The following is a 17531-nucleotide window of genomic DNA, read 5'->3' as shown; positions in this document are numbered from 1 at the left end:
ATATGTGTGTAACATTGGGAACACAGCACAAGGCAAAGATGAATAGAATGGCATTTTACTAGATTATGTACAAATCAGCTCTGAGTCCTTCTATTGAACTATACTTGGTTGCAAACTACAGACTGTGACCAAGTTTTATTGTATCTAATACTCAGATCTTTTATTGCTTTTTAAGCATAATCATCCCTCCTCATACTCAGTTCTGAAAAATGTGCCTTATACCTTTCCCCTATATTATAGCTACTTAAATTAAATTAAACACAAAATATTAATTGTATTTCCAAAGTCTGAGAATAATTTAGGAAATTATAATAATCCCTTGTTTTTTTTTTAGTGTCAATAACATTATCTTCATGTCAGGATTTTTTCTACCAAACTAACGTGAAATATGCAATTTACCTGAAAAAGAATTCTCAGAATGACATTTAAGTTATCCTGCAGATACAAGAAATCCCATACTGTATTAACACACCGAAGAGAACACATAATCAGCTTCTGAGTGAACAGATCCAATAATATTAAATAATTCCCTGGCTCATAATTCAGTGGAAGTACAATGGAACTATAATTCACATTTTAAAATTCCAAATAGCCTCCTACTTCTACATAAAAGTGTCATGTAAACCAGCATCATTGTTAATAAACAGCAAAGCCAGAGGTCCCCGACTGTGTGAGTTCTAGTAGGAGGCTCAGCCTCCCTATGTCATATTTCAAAATCAGTTCTTTTCATTTTTTTCTTCTCTCAAGAAGCTTAACAATATAGAATGTGTGAAAATTATTCTCAGCTTCTACATGATGTTCTTTATTAATGTACTGTATAGATACAATGGTTGGTCCTTGTTATCAAGCTGATGTCAGGGGACTAGAACACTTCTGGTATACAGGCATTCTCAAAAATATGGTGAGAAATTTCTCATTACATTAAACCCTATCACAGAATTTCTACATCATCTCTCTTTACCTAAACTACCATCAAACCTTGGAAAGTAACTACATAATGGGGGTTTGATACAATGAATATATTTATGCAATTTTCCACACTCTTCCAGTTTACAAGAAACAGAGAATCTTTCTGTTTATTTCTAGAAATGCAGGTTAATAATATGGATACATATGGATATAAGAATAACAGAAAACTTGACCCTTTGGTTAAGCTTCACAGTCTGCAATATCATTATAACACAAAGCAGTAGTTCTAGCATGTTGATATCAATTCTACTGATTAAATTCTGGAAAACAACAGTTCCCACAGAAGCTTTGAATTTTTTTTCAAGATTTTATTTGTTTATTTAACAGAAAGAAAGAGAGAGAGCAAAAGAGTACAAGCAGGGGAAGCAGCAGGCCAAGGGAGAGGGAGAAGCAGGCTCCCCGCTGAGCAGAGAGGCCAATGCGGGGCTCGATCCCAGGACCCTGGGATCATGACCTGAGCCCAAGGCAGACACTTAACCAACTGAGCCACCCAGGCACCCCAGAAGCTTGAAATTTTTATTGCAAATTTAATACTCCACCATTTCCCAACCTGCAAGACAATATGATTGGTTAAATTTGGCTATTAGCATCTTTTTTTGGACAATTTTCTTTAACCAGACCATGTCTTAGGCTAATGAAAAGTGTGTGTGTGTGTGTGTGTGTATATATATATATATATATATATATATATATATATATATCACATACATAATGACTAGTTTTGGTTAAAATTAGCTGCAACCTGGTAATAGAATCTTACTCTAGAACTAGTTACATGTATGTAAATACAAACTTACACTACGACATCTTGAAGACGTTAAAAAAGCAGTTACCCTCAGAAGGACTGTAGAACCAGAACACATGAAGAAAACAAAATAGACCCCTTTCTAGACCACTGTCAACTTCTGAAACCTTAACTCTAAAATACTTTTTAAAAACCTGTGATGTTCTAATATGATGTAATGTGTCCATTCCAGTTCATTATTTTATCTGTTCGTACACAGTAATTCTAGTAAATGAGCATTTCTAAATGTCTTTTGGTATAAAAATTAATGACGTTAAGGATTATCCCTCATTCATGAATAAAAAGGCTGTTAAAATACAAAAGTGCCTTGCCAGAAGTTATGGAAGTACAGAAACAATCTTCTTGGTGGCATGAAAATATTCATTATTCCAATTCAGATTTTTTTTGCTCCACTATGAATCTTACAGTTTTTATTTCCTTCTGCTTACTTTTTCCCTTTTCAATAAGCCACTAAAATATGATTGAAAAGCTGTAGCACTAAGTTTAAAAAGTTTACCTATTCTATAGGTTCTCATGAAAAAATAAATCAAAGATAGTTTAAATTGCTTCATTTAGGGAAAATAAATATTTGCTTTGTCACCCACCATAATTTTTACAGATCATATTAAATAAAATTATTCATTGATTTATTTTTATATTAAACTCCATGAAATTACTCTGTTAATTAGAAAGAGAATTTAAGATAATTCCTGCTATATTACATCTAAACTTTGGTAAAACAATGTGTTAAGTTTTTTTTTTAATTCAGGGAAAATATTGTAGGTGAAGTGTATACCCAAAAATATGTTACATTTTGCAAGGTATTATGTTTTTTGTTGAACAAGAGCTATAAATAATCCCTTATAAATATATTTATATACATTATATTAGAAGAAATAAAAGTGATAGAAATTAATGGTCTGCAAAACATCCTCCCTCTCAGTAAAGATGTGTAAATCATTTTAGGCTGATTTCTCTCCTAAATGATTGAGTCTTTCATTTAGGATTTTTCTTTGTTTAAAAGAGTCATCATCTCATATTGAGTAATGTGGGGTTACCAGTTTTGAACATTTTAGGTTTATGTCTCCTAGATCTCATTAATTAGACACATTTTACCTTTGGTTTATAGTTAAAAAAATGTAGAAAACAGAGTAAAAAAATACCTCTCTTTAATTTTCTCATGGACAATCTTTGTATACAAATTAGAGACATATACTTTTGGTTCATTAATGTGGGAGGCTCACTGTTCAGTGTGTGTATAGCATGATAGTTTTGTTAGGGGATGGGGAAGAAGAGGTAGGGAATTTCCAGAATATCTGTGTTTATGCCCTTATTCCCACAGTGTATCTCATAATGTCATAATTATAATGGAGAAGCTGGGATTATGTGTATTTTGATCAAGCTGCCAAGGTGATTTAAAAATGCTGCCCACCAAACTTCTCTTTTATTTATTTTTTAATAGATTTTATTTATTTATTTATTAGAGAGCGAGAGAGAGAGAAAGAGAGAGAGAAACAGCATGAGAGGGGAGAGGGTCAGAGGGAGAAGCAGGCTCCCTGCTCAGCTGGGAGTCTGATGTGGGACTCGATCCCAGGACTCGGGGATCATGACCTGAGCCGAAGACAGTCGCTTAACAAACTGAGCCACCCAGGCGCCCCCCCCAAACTTCTCTTGAGAACCACCAGCCTTGATTATGAAGGTATGATAAAACAGTTACATAAGAATACAGTTAAAATCTGACACACACACTGGTTAGTGGCCTAGTCAAAATATAATCTCTTACTTTGGAGCAAGTAGTGTGTCCACCTACTTCCTAGGCTGTATGATGTCTTGGCACGGCCATGTCACAAAATCTTGCAAATACATTGTGAAAGAGTCATGGGTATAAGCTTCAGATAAAATCTTTATGTTCCTGATAAAAAGGAACAGGTGCAACCAAAACATTTTTACACTCTTGTTCCTTTCTTTCTTTCTGATCTCTGAAATGCAGATGTGATATCTGAAGGTGGAACAACCATCTGTGATTACACCTATGTATGGCAGAGGAGATCAAAGGAGCCATCAAGCCAATACTGAAGTTCCCACTTCCCAATTGCTTTTTAAGTAAGGAAACTAAGACTGATATTTGTTTAAGGCCTCATCAGATTTTTGTTACATGCACCCAAATACATTCCTGAGTAGTACACCAACAAGTATTTTTATATCCTTAAGGATCATATCATAATTCTGCTTCATATCAAATTATTGTCAAAAGAGTTTTTTCTTCCTATATTCCCCCACTTGTCCTATTTTTTTATCCATTTCTCATGCCAACTACCTTTATTTGATTTTATTTCACTTAATTAAGACTTGCTTCAATATTTCTCTACAACTAATAATTGTACAATATTGTTAAGGGCAGAACTGAAATGCACAGTGGTATTTGAATCATATCTACACCTACAATTAATATGGGAAAGTCCTGTTAGAAACCCTAGATTCCTGAAGATTTTTCTTTGATTGAGGTAGAAATATATTTAATTATCCTTTATTTTTATTTAATTATCGGTGATTAAATTATCCATGGTTTAACCACCATTTTAAACATAAATATATTTAATTATCCATGATCCAGCATGCTGGAAACACGTATATTTTGAGCATTTTGTGGTGGGGGAAGGGAATATACTGAATAATAGCTCCTCAAAGATGTTCACATTCTAATCTCTGGGGAACTGAATAAATTATCTTACTTGTTCAAGGGGTGCTATATGTGTGATTAAGTTAAGTATTTTGAGATCACTTTGTTGGATTATCCAGGTGGGCTCAATGTAATCACAAGGTCTTTATAAGGGGGAAGGAGGAGAAAGGAAATTGGAGTGATGTGGCAGGAGCTAAGGAGTGCCAGCAGCTTCTAGAAACTAGAAAAAGCAAGTAGTGAATTGTTTCCTAGAGTCTCCAGAAGGAATCAGTTCTGCTGATACCTTGATTTTAGCTCTTTAAGACTCATCTGCAGATGTGTTGAACAAAAGGAAGAATAGTCTGTGAATAGAAATAGAAATTATACAATATGAACAACTGAGAGGAAACAGAATGAGAAAATTATGAGCAAAGCCTCAGGGAAAAGTGGCACTTGTAACAAAAGATCTAACGTTTATGTCATTACAGTTCAGAAAGAAAGGAAAAAGATGGTGGCGTTGTAAAATAAATACAAGGAAATCATGACGAAACTTTCTCAAATTTCATGAAATATACAAATTTATGGACTTGTGAAGTTGAGTGAACCACAAACAAAATATTCCCAAAGAAATTCACATTAAGACCTATCATAATCCAAAACAAAAAAGAAAGACAAAAATCTTGAAAGTGAAAGTTAAATGACATCTTATACAGAAAAACAATTTATGTGTCACAAAATTTTCATCAGAAACCATGGAGCCCACTAGGAAGTGACGTATTTTTCCAGTGCTGAAAGAGAATTGTCAACCCCAAATCCTATAACCAGTAAAAATATCTTTCAGGAATGAAGGGAAAATCAAGACCTCACAGATGAAAGAAAAGAGAATTTGTTGCTAGCAAACTGACCATAAAATAATTGCTAGAGGAAGTTCCCTAACCAAAGAAAATGATGGAAAAATTAAAAAAAAGGAATCTTACAAGGTCAAGAAGAAAGTACCATTGAAAGAGTAGATATACAGGTAAGTGTAGTAGATTATCCTTCTGGAGTTTTCTAAGTTATGTTTGTTGAAACAAAAATTGTAACATTGTGTTATGTAGTTCTAAATTATGAAAAGGAGATATCTAAGACATTGTAAACAGGGAAAGGTAAAGTAAGACAAAAAGAGGTAAGGTTTCTACATTTCACTCAAATTGAGAAGATAATGGACACAGGTAGACTGTTTCTGTCATGAATGTATAATGTAATACATAGAGCAATTATTTACAAAATCTTTACAAAGAGATACACTAAAAACACACTATAGATAATTCAAAATGAAATTCTAAAAATGTCAACCCATAGAAAGGCAAGAATGAACAGAAAAAGAAAAAAGAAACAAAAAATGAAACTCTAAAAAAATCAGTTAAAAAACTGACAAACTAGGCTGTAACTAAAAACATAACAACTACATGTAGCAATAAAAAGAATCTATTGATACACACAGCAGCTTGGAAGGACCTTAAGGGCATTATGCTGAGTGAAAAAAGCCAAAATCAAAAGGTTATAACATTCTCATAATGACAAAAGTTTAGAGATAGAGAATAGATTGGTGGTTGCAGAAGTTAGGGAGGTCGGTGTGATGGAATAATTCTGAATCTTAGGTGGTTATATAAATCTATGCATGCAATAAAATGCCATGGAACTATACACACACATTATAACAGTGACATTGTATCCTGGTTTTGATATTGTACTGCAGTTATATAAAAGGTAGTAATCAGGGAAAACTGGGCAAAGTGTACATGTAACCCCACTTCACTATCTTTGCAACACTTTCTGTGAATCTATTTAATTGTCTCAAAATCAAAAAACGTTTACGGAAAGAAAAAGATGGTTTGAAGGCTACATGAGAAGTAATAATAGAATGGAAAATGATAGATGTGTCAACAGCATAAGAGCAGATACTGAGTAAAAATTAAAAATATTAGGGCTAATTATAGGCAAAGAACACTGAAGATGTGGAGAAAATGGGAAATGATTATGGAAAATGGATATGGTAGCAAGCGGGTGGTCATGAGGTTTTATTTGTTGTTGTGCATCAAGAGGACTGATTACATTTAGAATGAAAATAATAAAAATAACAACAAAAATTCCACCTCAAGTTTTTTGGTTGTTCTCCCCTCTTCATATTTAGTTATTTCACATGAGTTATACCTGTCAGCATTTGGTAAACTAATAATATATACAGGCACTACCTGTATATATTACCCATTCTACCTCAAACACCCCACATGCTTACTTTACTCTTTTTTTCCCAGATTCAAATGATGAAACATTTTTATTTAGACATTTTTACGCTATAAATTTTATAAATCCTTGGCTATACAGATTAGAAAGATAATTGCCTTTTTAAAGTGATTTATATAAAGCATCTTATTCAATGCCACAATGACTTTGGTTTAGCAGCTTGCCTAAATTTCACAGCTGGCCAATGGCTAAAAATTTAAATTCACTTTGGAATTGAAATTCTAGAGTTTATCAGCTAATCATGTTCCCTTTATGAATGTATTGAAAATATTGTCTACTACATCACACACATACACATACGTACATACATACATACAACTCTTCTTAAGAAACTTCAAAATTTATAACTTAGACAAGCAATCTTCCCTTATCTCATAGACAATATGAATCCTATAGCTGATCTAGTTTCCAATTTGACTTTATAACTGTACAGAAAAAAAAATTCAGATCCTAATCAGATCTCTCTTTTAAATGATAAAGAATACTACAATATGAGTCTTATTTACCAACTGGATCTCTAGTCCAGTCCATTCTCGTTCCTAGAATGTTGACTTAAATTCCCATCATCCAGGGGTTCCATTGCTCATCTAGGGGTCTATCTACCTATATCATCTATCTGATTTGTTGTGTTGCAAATGCTTGAGTAACTTACATTAAAGCCTTTATGGAGTGAGGCAGAGAATAAATGAATGTGTTCAAACCACTTACCTTTACTATTCTCTGTAGACTAATCCAGCATAACAGTATAGAGTATATACTTAAATAAGTTACTCCCTAATTTTAAAGAGTATCTTTGATTTTTCTCTTAATTATTTCTTTCCCTTTTTAACATCTATACACTTGCCTTGCAAATATCAAGCAAGTGCTTTTATTTTAGTCAGGCGCTAAAAAGCGTGAAAGCCCTTGGCTAAAATTCAGTTCTCCTAGACAAATGACTTCTGTCCTGAGTTTTATTTACATAAAGATAAAAACAAAACAAAGAAAACATGATGCAGAGACAATGTAGCAGAGACAGCTATCTTTATTCCAGTTTTCACTCTCCACTTGTATTTTATAGGTACAGTGTTCCAAATTTTACCTGGATACAAGGCTGCCCAGAATAAAGATTACATTTCCCAACATGATTTGCATCTAAGTCTCTCTCATGTTTGGACCATTGGGATGAGAGCAGATGTGATGTTTGAAACTTCTAGGCTGTGTCCCTAAAGAGAAAGAGAATTCCCTTCCCTCCTCCTTATCAGGTGTCTGGACCACGTTCTTGGTGGTGGAGGTATTGTACATCACGTAGGCAAATTAACCGCTTTGGGGATGAAAATGCCACAATATGGAAGGAACCTGAGTTCTTAGTCAATTTTGTGCAGTGTGTCAAAATGTCATATTCCTAGGATCTAAACTATCAGATCAGAAAGAAACAATCTATATTGTTTATGATACTGCTATTTGGGATCTTTGTTTAATGAAGTTAAACCTATGTGTTAAATAATTTGTCTATAAAGAGCTTCTTTAATCTCTCCTCCAAACTGTTTTTTAATCTTTTCCCCATAACAAGGATGCAAAACATCACTTCATTGATATAACTAGAGATTTAAATAATGATACTACTATTATTTTTATTTACAATTCCACCTTAAATCATGCAAAAACAATCTCTATTTTACTTTAATGTGATTTTTGGCATCATTAATTAAAGCCTGAAAACTTGAATTTGGATACAGGTGAAACACAAAGATTTGAATTTATTAGCTTTTTTTCCCCTTCTGTCAACAAAGTGGATGGAACTGGAGGGTATTATGCTGAGCGAAATAAAGTCAGTCAGAGAAAGATAATTATCATATGGTTTCACTCATATGTGGAGTATAAGAAACAGGGCAGAGGATCATAGGGGAAGGGAGGGAAAACCGGAATAGGAAGAAATCAGAGTGGGAGACAAACCATGAGAGACTCTTAATATAGGAAACAAACTGAGGGTTGCTGGAGGGGAGGTAAATGGGGAGATGGGGTAACAGGGTGATGTGCATTAAGGAGGGCATGTGACGTGATGAGCACTGGGTGTTATATGCAACTGATGAATTACTGAACTCTACATCTGAAACTAATGATGTACTTTATGTTGGCTAATTGAATTTAAATTAAAAAAATAATAATAGAAAAAAATCTTTTACTTCCCTTCTCCATTAGTGAAAAATCCTTAAACTATTTGTTATATTTTCATTGTACCAAGTCATATTATTAATACACAATTTTGTGGATCTTTTAAACATGAAATGTTCAATAGTTTTAAAAGAAAAGATTGAAATAAAATAGTCTCTTTACTTTTCTAATTTATTATTCTCACAACTTTTCACTTCTGGTTAAATTTATTACTAGGCTTTATTTAAGATAATTATCCCTGGTAACCTATAATCAGTATAGTAAGTACCAGATGACCATGAGGAATGTTGCATGAAACAAGTATAAATTGCTTTATGATTTTTGAGTTGCAAGATTTATGGCATTTATTCAGTTTAAATCAAACTTGACTCTTGAATTTTACTTGTAAAAGGTAGTAAGAAGTCCACAGTATGTACCCTTTTGGTATATTTTTACCCATTCCCCTAGGTTTATACTAGGACCCTGGGGCTTCCACCATAAAAGTAAAATGAGGCAGGAACTACTGGGTGTGTAGTAACCATTAGTCACTTTTGAAATAATTATACAGGATCATATAGACTTTTCCATGAGAAGGACTCTGTTGGTGGCATTCACTTCTTATACAGATCAGATTCACTGACCTTTACCACAGCTCATATAACAAAATAAAGAAGAAGAGTAGCAAATGAAATTTAAATTAGCTTTACCGGGATTTTGAATTAAAGACAACTACAAATCTTTTTTTTTTTTTTTTTTATGCAGTTGCCTAGTGATACAGATGAATGCTTCTCTAAACTCTTACCTTGCATCACTTCTTAAACTTCATAGCTCTTTTGGCAGTTTGGAAGTAGTGTCAAATGGAGAAAATTAATATTGGAATTCAAGTGGCTATTATCTATTTTTCTGCCAGTTGTCAAAGGTTTAATTTCATTATATTTTCATGTGCCTAGTAGGAGAATAACCAACTGTGAAATTCAGGGCATGAACAAAAGGTGGAGTGCTCACTTCTTTTTCAACATCAATTGGTCATCTGTACTTAGGTTTTCTTATTTGGGAATAGAGGCTTCTGCTGCATTTCCCATTTTTCATTAGGACAACACTAAAGTAATATCAAAGTGATCTTATGGGATAATGAGAACCATCTTCTCTTGTCAATCTAATGGATTGTTTGTGAAATGTGTTCAATAAAGTTTTCCTTGACTTCCCTCACTAATTCTAATGCCTATAACCAGCTTTATGGTGAAGAGATACTGTAGATGAAATATATGTAGCAAATAATGCCACTTTTTCACAGTTGAGTGAGATTCTTAAGTAAAAGAATTGCATTTAAAGGATTTGCCGAGGAGGTACCATACATATGTCCTCTCTTCTATGAACCAAATACCTGATCAATAGATTACCACTCATACATAGTCATATATATGGACTTCTGTATTACACGTAAAATTGAAAACATACTTGCCCTTTAAAAAAATTACCATCTCTCTCAAAATATCACTATTTGTTTTTTCCATAACCGTTCTATGACTTGCAATAAAGTGAAGTTTTGCTGCCTCTACTTAGGCCAGTTATGTCTGCTACCACTAGTTTACCCATAAGTTGAGGTTAATGTAACATAATAAACATTCTTGGGAGATTCTGGCCTCAGTTATTGCTATTGTCCACATATCTAAAGGATTTCTAGATAAGGAAAACCTATTAGTCAACTGAAAAGAAACCAGATTTCATCAAAATTAACATTTTGAGACATAATCTATGAGTAGTCTTGTACAGGCCATTCCCATTGGATGTTGTCTCTCATTTAACACATATGAAAATCAGGTTTCTGTCACTACCACACAAATGAAACTCTGTTATCAAAGGTATACATGATTGCCTAGAAGGCAGACTAAATAGACCCTGTCAGCCACTGCCCATTATCGACTTCCCTTACCACCACCCCCACTCCTATTCTTTTACTTTTCTGTTAAACATATGTATTTTCTAAGGGTTCCATTTTCAGCCTTATTTCTGTCCTCTCTAATTGAAATTAAACCAATTATATCAATCTGATGTCTTAAACTTTGACCAATGCTCTCATTATTTTTAAGCTTAACTATAAAGCATTCTACCTTTCATCTGATCTAGTTCTTCTCTTCTCTCATTTCTCTTTTCCGTTATTTTTCTCCTTCTTATTGTTGTGTTAAAATTTTAATTCTGATCATTTTCCATAGTACCATGATTCAAACTGTTCTTATTATACCTGGTATGAATAATCTTTTATGATTTTATCTTGCCTACTTCATCCCCTGCTTCTGCCCTTCCCCATCCCTCTTCACACATATGTTTTAATTTCTACTGACTTTGTATTATTGAATGTCCCCTAAACACTCTATTAGAGTTAGGCTTTGTTTTCTGTCCTTATCTGTTCATCCTTTCAAAATACGTTTTATAAACACCAATTATATTTTGGGCATTTTTACTGTTGCTGAAGATATAGAAATAATTAAGACAAAATATTTGCCTTCAAAGAGCTTACATTCTAGCATTTGTCCAAAAACAAAATGAATGAAATATTTTTTATGGTAGAATATATGAAATTAGAGAAATAAAGCAGGGAATAGGGACAAAGATGGCTCAGGGAAGGGTTGTAATTTAAATACAGTGATCAGGGAAAGACTGGCTGAGAAAGAGAAGTGAGTAAAGATGTATGAAGTATGATAAAGGGTGTGTGGCTATTTATGTGTAGGAAGTTCAAGGTGGAAATTACAGCATATTCAAGGGCCCTAATGCAGTATCATGTTTGGTTTCTTCAAATAATAACATGAGATCATGTGTGGCAGGATGGGTGAATAGTAGCAAAAGTAGTTACCTCAGAACCCGGATGTGTAGGGCAGGTAGGTTACTACCAAGACTCTGACTCTTAATGAGATGTGGTACCACTGAAAAATTTTTAGAAGAAGAGTATGCAATCTACATAATATTTTTAAATATTTACTGTAGCTACTTTTGTTATAAATATTTTGAGATGACATAAGTGAACCAGAGAGACCAATTAAAAAGTTATTTCAATAATCCAAATGAAGAATGATGAGCTGGAATTAAAGTGATGCCCTCAAAGATCAAGAGAAGTGATTAATTTCTCAAGATATTTGACTACCTCTACTCCTACCCCACTTAAATATTTTGCTCATCTTTTAAAGCCTTTTAAATTTTATTTCATTTTCTTAAAGTTTATTTATTTATTCATTTTAAGTAATCTCAACACCCACTGTGGGGCTCAAACTCCCAACCCCAAGATCAAGAGTCACATGCTCTTCCAACTGAGCTAACCAAGTGCCCCGTAATAGTTTTAATGTCACAAAAGAAGCTCCCCAGAAATTTACACTTTATATTTGAATCCCTAATATTTTTCACATGCTTCTTTATAGCTACAGTACTTCATATCCAAAGTAGAATATAGGAAAGCATATCACAAAGTGTCTTGGCTCATATTAGATGTTCAACAAATATTGGTTCCTTTCCCATCACGGTCACTAAAATAGACTTCCTTAGTTACCACACAACCATTAATACTTATCAAAGAATTTGAATTATATTTAATTTTAGAAATTGTGATTAATTATAACTATAATACATATCATATTATAGTTGAAGTCATGCTCAAACTTTCTAGTCTCAAGAATCCTTTATGCTCTGAAAAATTGGCAAGGACTCCACAGAGCTTTTGTTTATGCCGTAAGTGGGTTATGTCAGTGGTGGCTGGTAAGCCAGATATCTGAAAAAAAGCTCGATTTCTAACCTTTATGATTTGTATGGAGTGAAGCTTGATATCATCTCAGATTTCTAGCTGCCGATAATTTAAAAACTACCTATTAAATTTTTGGTATGTGAAACAATTGGCCCTCATGTGCCGGTAAGAGCCAACTCCAGTACCTCATCAACTGCATCTACTGATATTGACATATTAAAGATGAAAACTTTCTTTTATTTATCAATTTATATAAAAATAATAGTAACACATCTATTATATGTTAGTAAAAATGACATTTAAAAAAACTACATTTTTGAAAGCAAAGCATTTTTTTTAAAGTGTGGCATTATTTTCCTTATTTGCCAACTTTGGCTTAATAAAAGACAGTTATATTTTCATATCTTCTTTACTCAGTAGATACAGCATGTGCTGTTTTTTTGTTATTGATGCACATGAAAAACATCCAGTTTCACTCAGATATGTAATTTGAAATAGAAGTACTTGAATGACTTTTTTAGATTACAGTGCATATTCTTTTTGATGTTATCCCAAAACTTGGCAATTGCTAGCTTCTTAAAAGCTAGTTACAATGTGAATTATGAGTGAACTTTTTTGGTCGTTCAGTTATATTAAAATCCACTGGCCTATCCTGCATTTGGAATGACTCATTTAATGTATGATTTTGTAGCATTAATCATCAGTTATTTTGAAAATACTATTCATTGAGTTATTCATATCTTCCAAATGCTGACATATTTTGTTTTGCAATACCAAAAATACCATGTGGTGGTATCACTAGCAACCTCATTAAAAAAACTTTTACATATCAGACAGTTCTCAAACTCAAGGCGTTAGATACACATTTTCCAAAATTTTAATTTTCACTTGAAGGCTCAAATTTTATTATTGGCTATAAATATTGTCAGTTTTTTCCCTTGAAGTGAAAAACTTTGTGTACTTTCAAGAACATGCCTGTCAAATACCCAATTTTGAATAATACAGTTTGTCTGATAGCCATTTTTATGAATAAATATGGTATTTCAATGGAAAAACACAGCTAGTTTCGCTTGCAACTCAAACAACTTCACAAATACTTTTGTCAAATCAATCACCATACGTTGGTATGCGGCACAAGTACTTTATATGTACTTTCCATTTAAAAATACATATACCCAATGGTCCCAGTCTAACAACATGAATAAATTTACTGCTTCATCAATGCATTCTTAAGTGAAACTGACTTTTCTTTTTTTCTTTGTGTGCATGGTAAAAAAGAATATATGACTACCAGATAAATTTTGTTCACTTGCCTTTATTTGAAATAAGACATCAAAATGTTTGAGTATGATTGCCTTTTCACCATCACTGAAAATATTAAAATGCTGAAAAATAAAAATACTATTTAGTGTGATAATGAAAACAGTATTAACATGCAGATCCCCTCAAAGTACATTGACAACCCTGAGAGCGGCACGGGCCTCAGTTTGAGACCCACCGTTCTAAGTAATAATCCCTAATCCTGAGGATTACTCGTTTTATGACAATAAACTCAGTACCTTTCCTTCCATAAACTAAATGACTCAATCCTCAGTTTTTATTAGGTAGGTAGTATTATCCTGATTTTGTCAGTGAGGAAACTCAGGCACAGAAATGTAAGCTAAATTGCGTAGTGAAAAAGATAGTAAGTGGTGGATCCAGGATTTGAACACCTACAGTTTAATTTTTTTAATTTAATTTTATTATGTTATGTTAAAAGTCCCCTCTAAACCACTGTGCTATAACATCCCTCTAAATGTTTGTCTGTTTCATGATATTTCTTTGTAAATTAGGATTACATATTAATCTACAACATAAGGCATATAATACACAGTAAGAATTCAATACATGTTGATGAATTACTTTTTTTGATGTAGCAAATATTTTTTTAAAGATTTTTTTATTTTTACTTATTTGAGAGAGAGAGAAAGAGAGATAGAGAGCATGAGAGGGAAGAGGGTCAGAGGGAGAAATAGACTCTCTGCTGAGCAGGGAGTCCGATGTGGGACTCGATCCCGGGACTCCAGGATCGTGACCTGAGCCGAAGGCAGTCGCTTAACCAACTGAGCCACCCAGGCGCCCGATGTAGCAAATATTTTTAATCCTTGCTTTGACAGTTGTAAAGAGTTGACACCTGAATTTCCTTTGCTGTCTTTCATCTGATATGATTCTTTTTTTATGTTATGTTAATCACCATGCATCATTAGTTTTTTTTAATTTTTTATTGTTATGTTAATCACCATACAATACATTAGTTTTTGATGTAGTGTTCCATGAGGCATTGTTTGTTTATAACACCCAGTCCTCCATGCAGTACATGCCCTCCTTAATACCCATCACTAGGCTAACCCATCCCTCTACCCGCCTCCCCTCTAGAACCCTCAGTTTGTTTCTCAGAGTCCATAGTCTCTCATGGTTCATCTCCCGCTCATTTCCCCCCCTTCATTCTTCTCTTCCTGCTATCTTCTTCTTCTTCTTTTTTAACATATAATGTATTATTTGTTTCAGAGAAGAAGTGCCTGCTGTACTCTATGCTCATAATCCTTCTATTACTTTAAATGGGCATTTGGCAAAATCATATAACTAGAAAAAATTCTGAGCCTTCCCAGGAAAATAGGAAAAAGGAAAGTGTGAAACTCTAGACTAGAAAGATAATCCCACTGGAAGAAATATTACTCATATAGTTGAAAATCTTGCTGCTATTTTAGCACTTTGTGCTAAATGACTACCTACTCCATCATCAAATGCTTTACTATATTCTTCAGAAGGACATGGCTCTATAGTTTTGTTTTGTTTTGCCTGACTATCTCTAAAAGTTTCTGAGAATAAAATATTGGGAAGAATTAAATGTTTTAAAGGTAGAGTTGTCTTTTCATACACCTGTATACAAGTTTCTATAAAGATATGCTATGTAACAAGCCCCCAAAGTTAAAAAATAAGTACTTCATATCAAAGTATATCATTTAGAGGTCTAATATTCATTATTAAATTTTAATTTAATCCATTCTTCAGTTGTTACCTTTTAATTTATATGTAACAACTGTCCCATTTCCATGTAGGATCAAAAAGATAAATGAGAGTTATAAAAGTGTTTCTCTGTATGAAATATTTCAAAAATAGCATATCACCTCCCAAACTTCAAAGACTTATAAGCAATTGAGTTTAGGTAGTCAGATAAAGAAAAATATTTTGATAGAGTTGAAATGGAATGGTTTATTATGGTACCAGGAACCATCACAGCAATAGATATATGTAATATACACCGTAGATATGGTGTAAAATATTCACACAAAAAGAGACAATAAGGAAAGCAAAAAGAAAGCATACATACACATCGGCAAAGATATGAGGAGAAGTGGTTGTCATCAGTTTCATTAGCACTCCAATTATGTCCCATTATTCTGGGTAAAAGGTGGTAAGTTGTTTCCAATTACCCAACACATTTTACTTCCTGAGGAAATTCATGTTCAGAGTTACTAAATTTTAGTTAATAATATAGTGTTGCTAAGTAAATTAGTAAAATGACAAACAGAAGGAGATTAACCATAAATACTTGCATGCAGTAGCTGCCATTAGGGCTTGTTTAACTTGGCTCACACTAATTTAATATTTTATAGCAATGCACGTTGGTGTACAATTAAGTTGTAATGCTGGGATTTATTCACTTTGTATGATAGAGACAAACATGCAGAGATGTTTGAATAATAAGTCAGTCACCCTGAAATTAACTGTAGTATACTAATTCCCCATGAGCTTACATAGTGATGCAGATCTCATTTTTTAAAACAGAAGAATTTAGAATCTGGAAGAATCTCATGATTTACTTTTTACTCTCCAAAGTTATTATATCTTATCTATAACATTACTGTCAATATATTATATATCTCTAAATCAGTAGAAGAAAACATAAAAATAAATAATTCTAGGCTAAAACAGTAATGTGAGCCTGCTTATTTAGGAGGCTACATAATCTACTATAAGTTAATAAGAACTCAGTTGTGCATGCTATCCAATATATTTATCTAAAGAAATATTGTCTCTGATGTGGAAATGTGTGCATTATTAAATCAAAATTGGAAAAGAATCAAAAGTTTAAAAATCACATTTACCACTCTACAACAATAAGTTTAAGTATTTATTACATAAGAGGAGGAGCAAAAGAAGATACATAGGAAAGGAGGTTAAGTTTGCAGTAAAATACATTATCAACTATGAAAGAATTTAAAATAACTAAAGACCTTTAGAAAAATGGAGGAGTAGTAAAGCCAAGAGTAGGCAGGTCCCACCCCTACACTTCAGAACTGAACAGGAGTGAGCTTGAAAGCATGAGAGCAGAGATGGCATCTTGAGAAACCACAAATTTAAACAGAGAAGCAAGGTGAAAGAGGATATCTCTTGAAGGCTTGCTATTGACAAAGAGAGAAGATGTGATGAAAATTATCAGTCCTACAGAAACAGTATCATAACATAAAAAGTACCTCCAATCCCTTCCTTCCTCTTCAATAAAAATCATTACCAATTTAAGAAATTATACTCCTCCATACCAACAGAAAAGTCTGCTAGGAACTAAGAAACTTAGTAAATTATCCAAAATAATTATTCCTGCCAGCTTTGAAACACCTGTTGTTACTGACGCAAGACAATTTAAGATCTTTCAGAATTAATGGAGATAGCAGATAACTTCTAAAAGTTAAAAGAAAGGAAACATCAGAATCAAATAAATTCTGCAAATAAAAATATTCCTCAAAATGCCAATATACCACCAAGCCAAAGAAACCATATGTAATACTCTTATGTAAACTAATATTCTTACACAATTAGAGAGAAGCAAGTATATAAGATCATAAAGCTAAACAATAATATGAAAATGGTATAAGACACAGAATGAGAGAAATGAATGTTGACAGATCTCAGGAGTAAAATTCTTAAAAAAT

This window comes from Zalophus californianus, chromosome 1 (genome assembly GCF_009762305.2).
Source record: "Zalophus californianus isolate mZalCal1 chromosome 1, mZalCal1.pri.v2, whole genome shotgun sequence".
Classification (NCBI taxonomy): Eukaryota; Metazoa; Chordata; class Mammalia; order Carnivora; family Otariidae; genus Zalophus; species Zalophus californianus.
Note: the sequence above shows the minus strand (reverse complement) of the source record.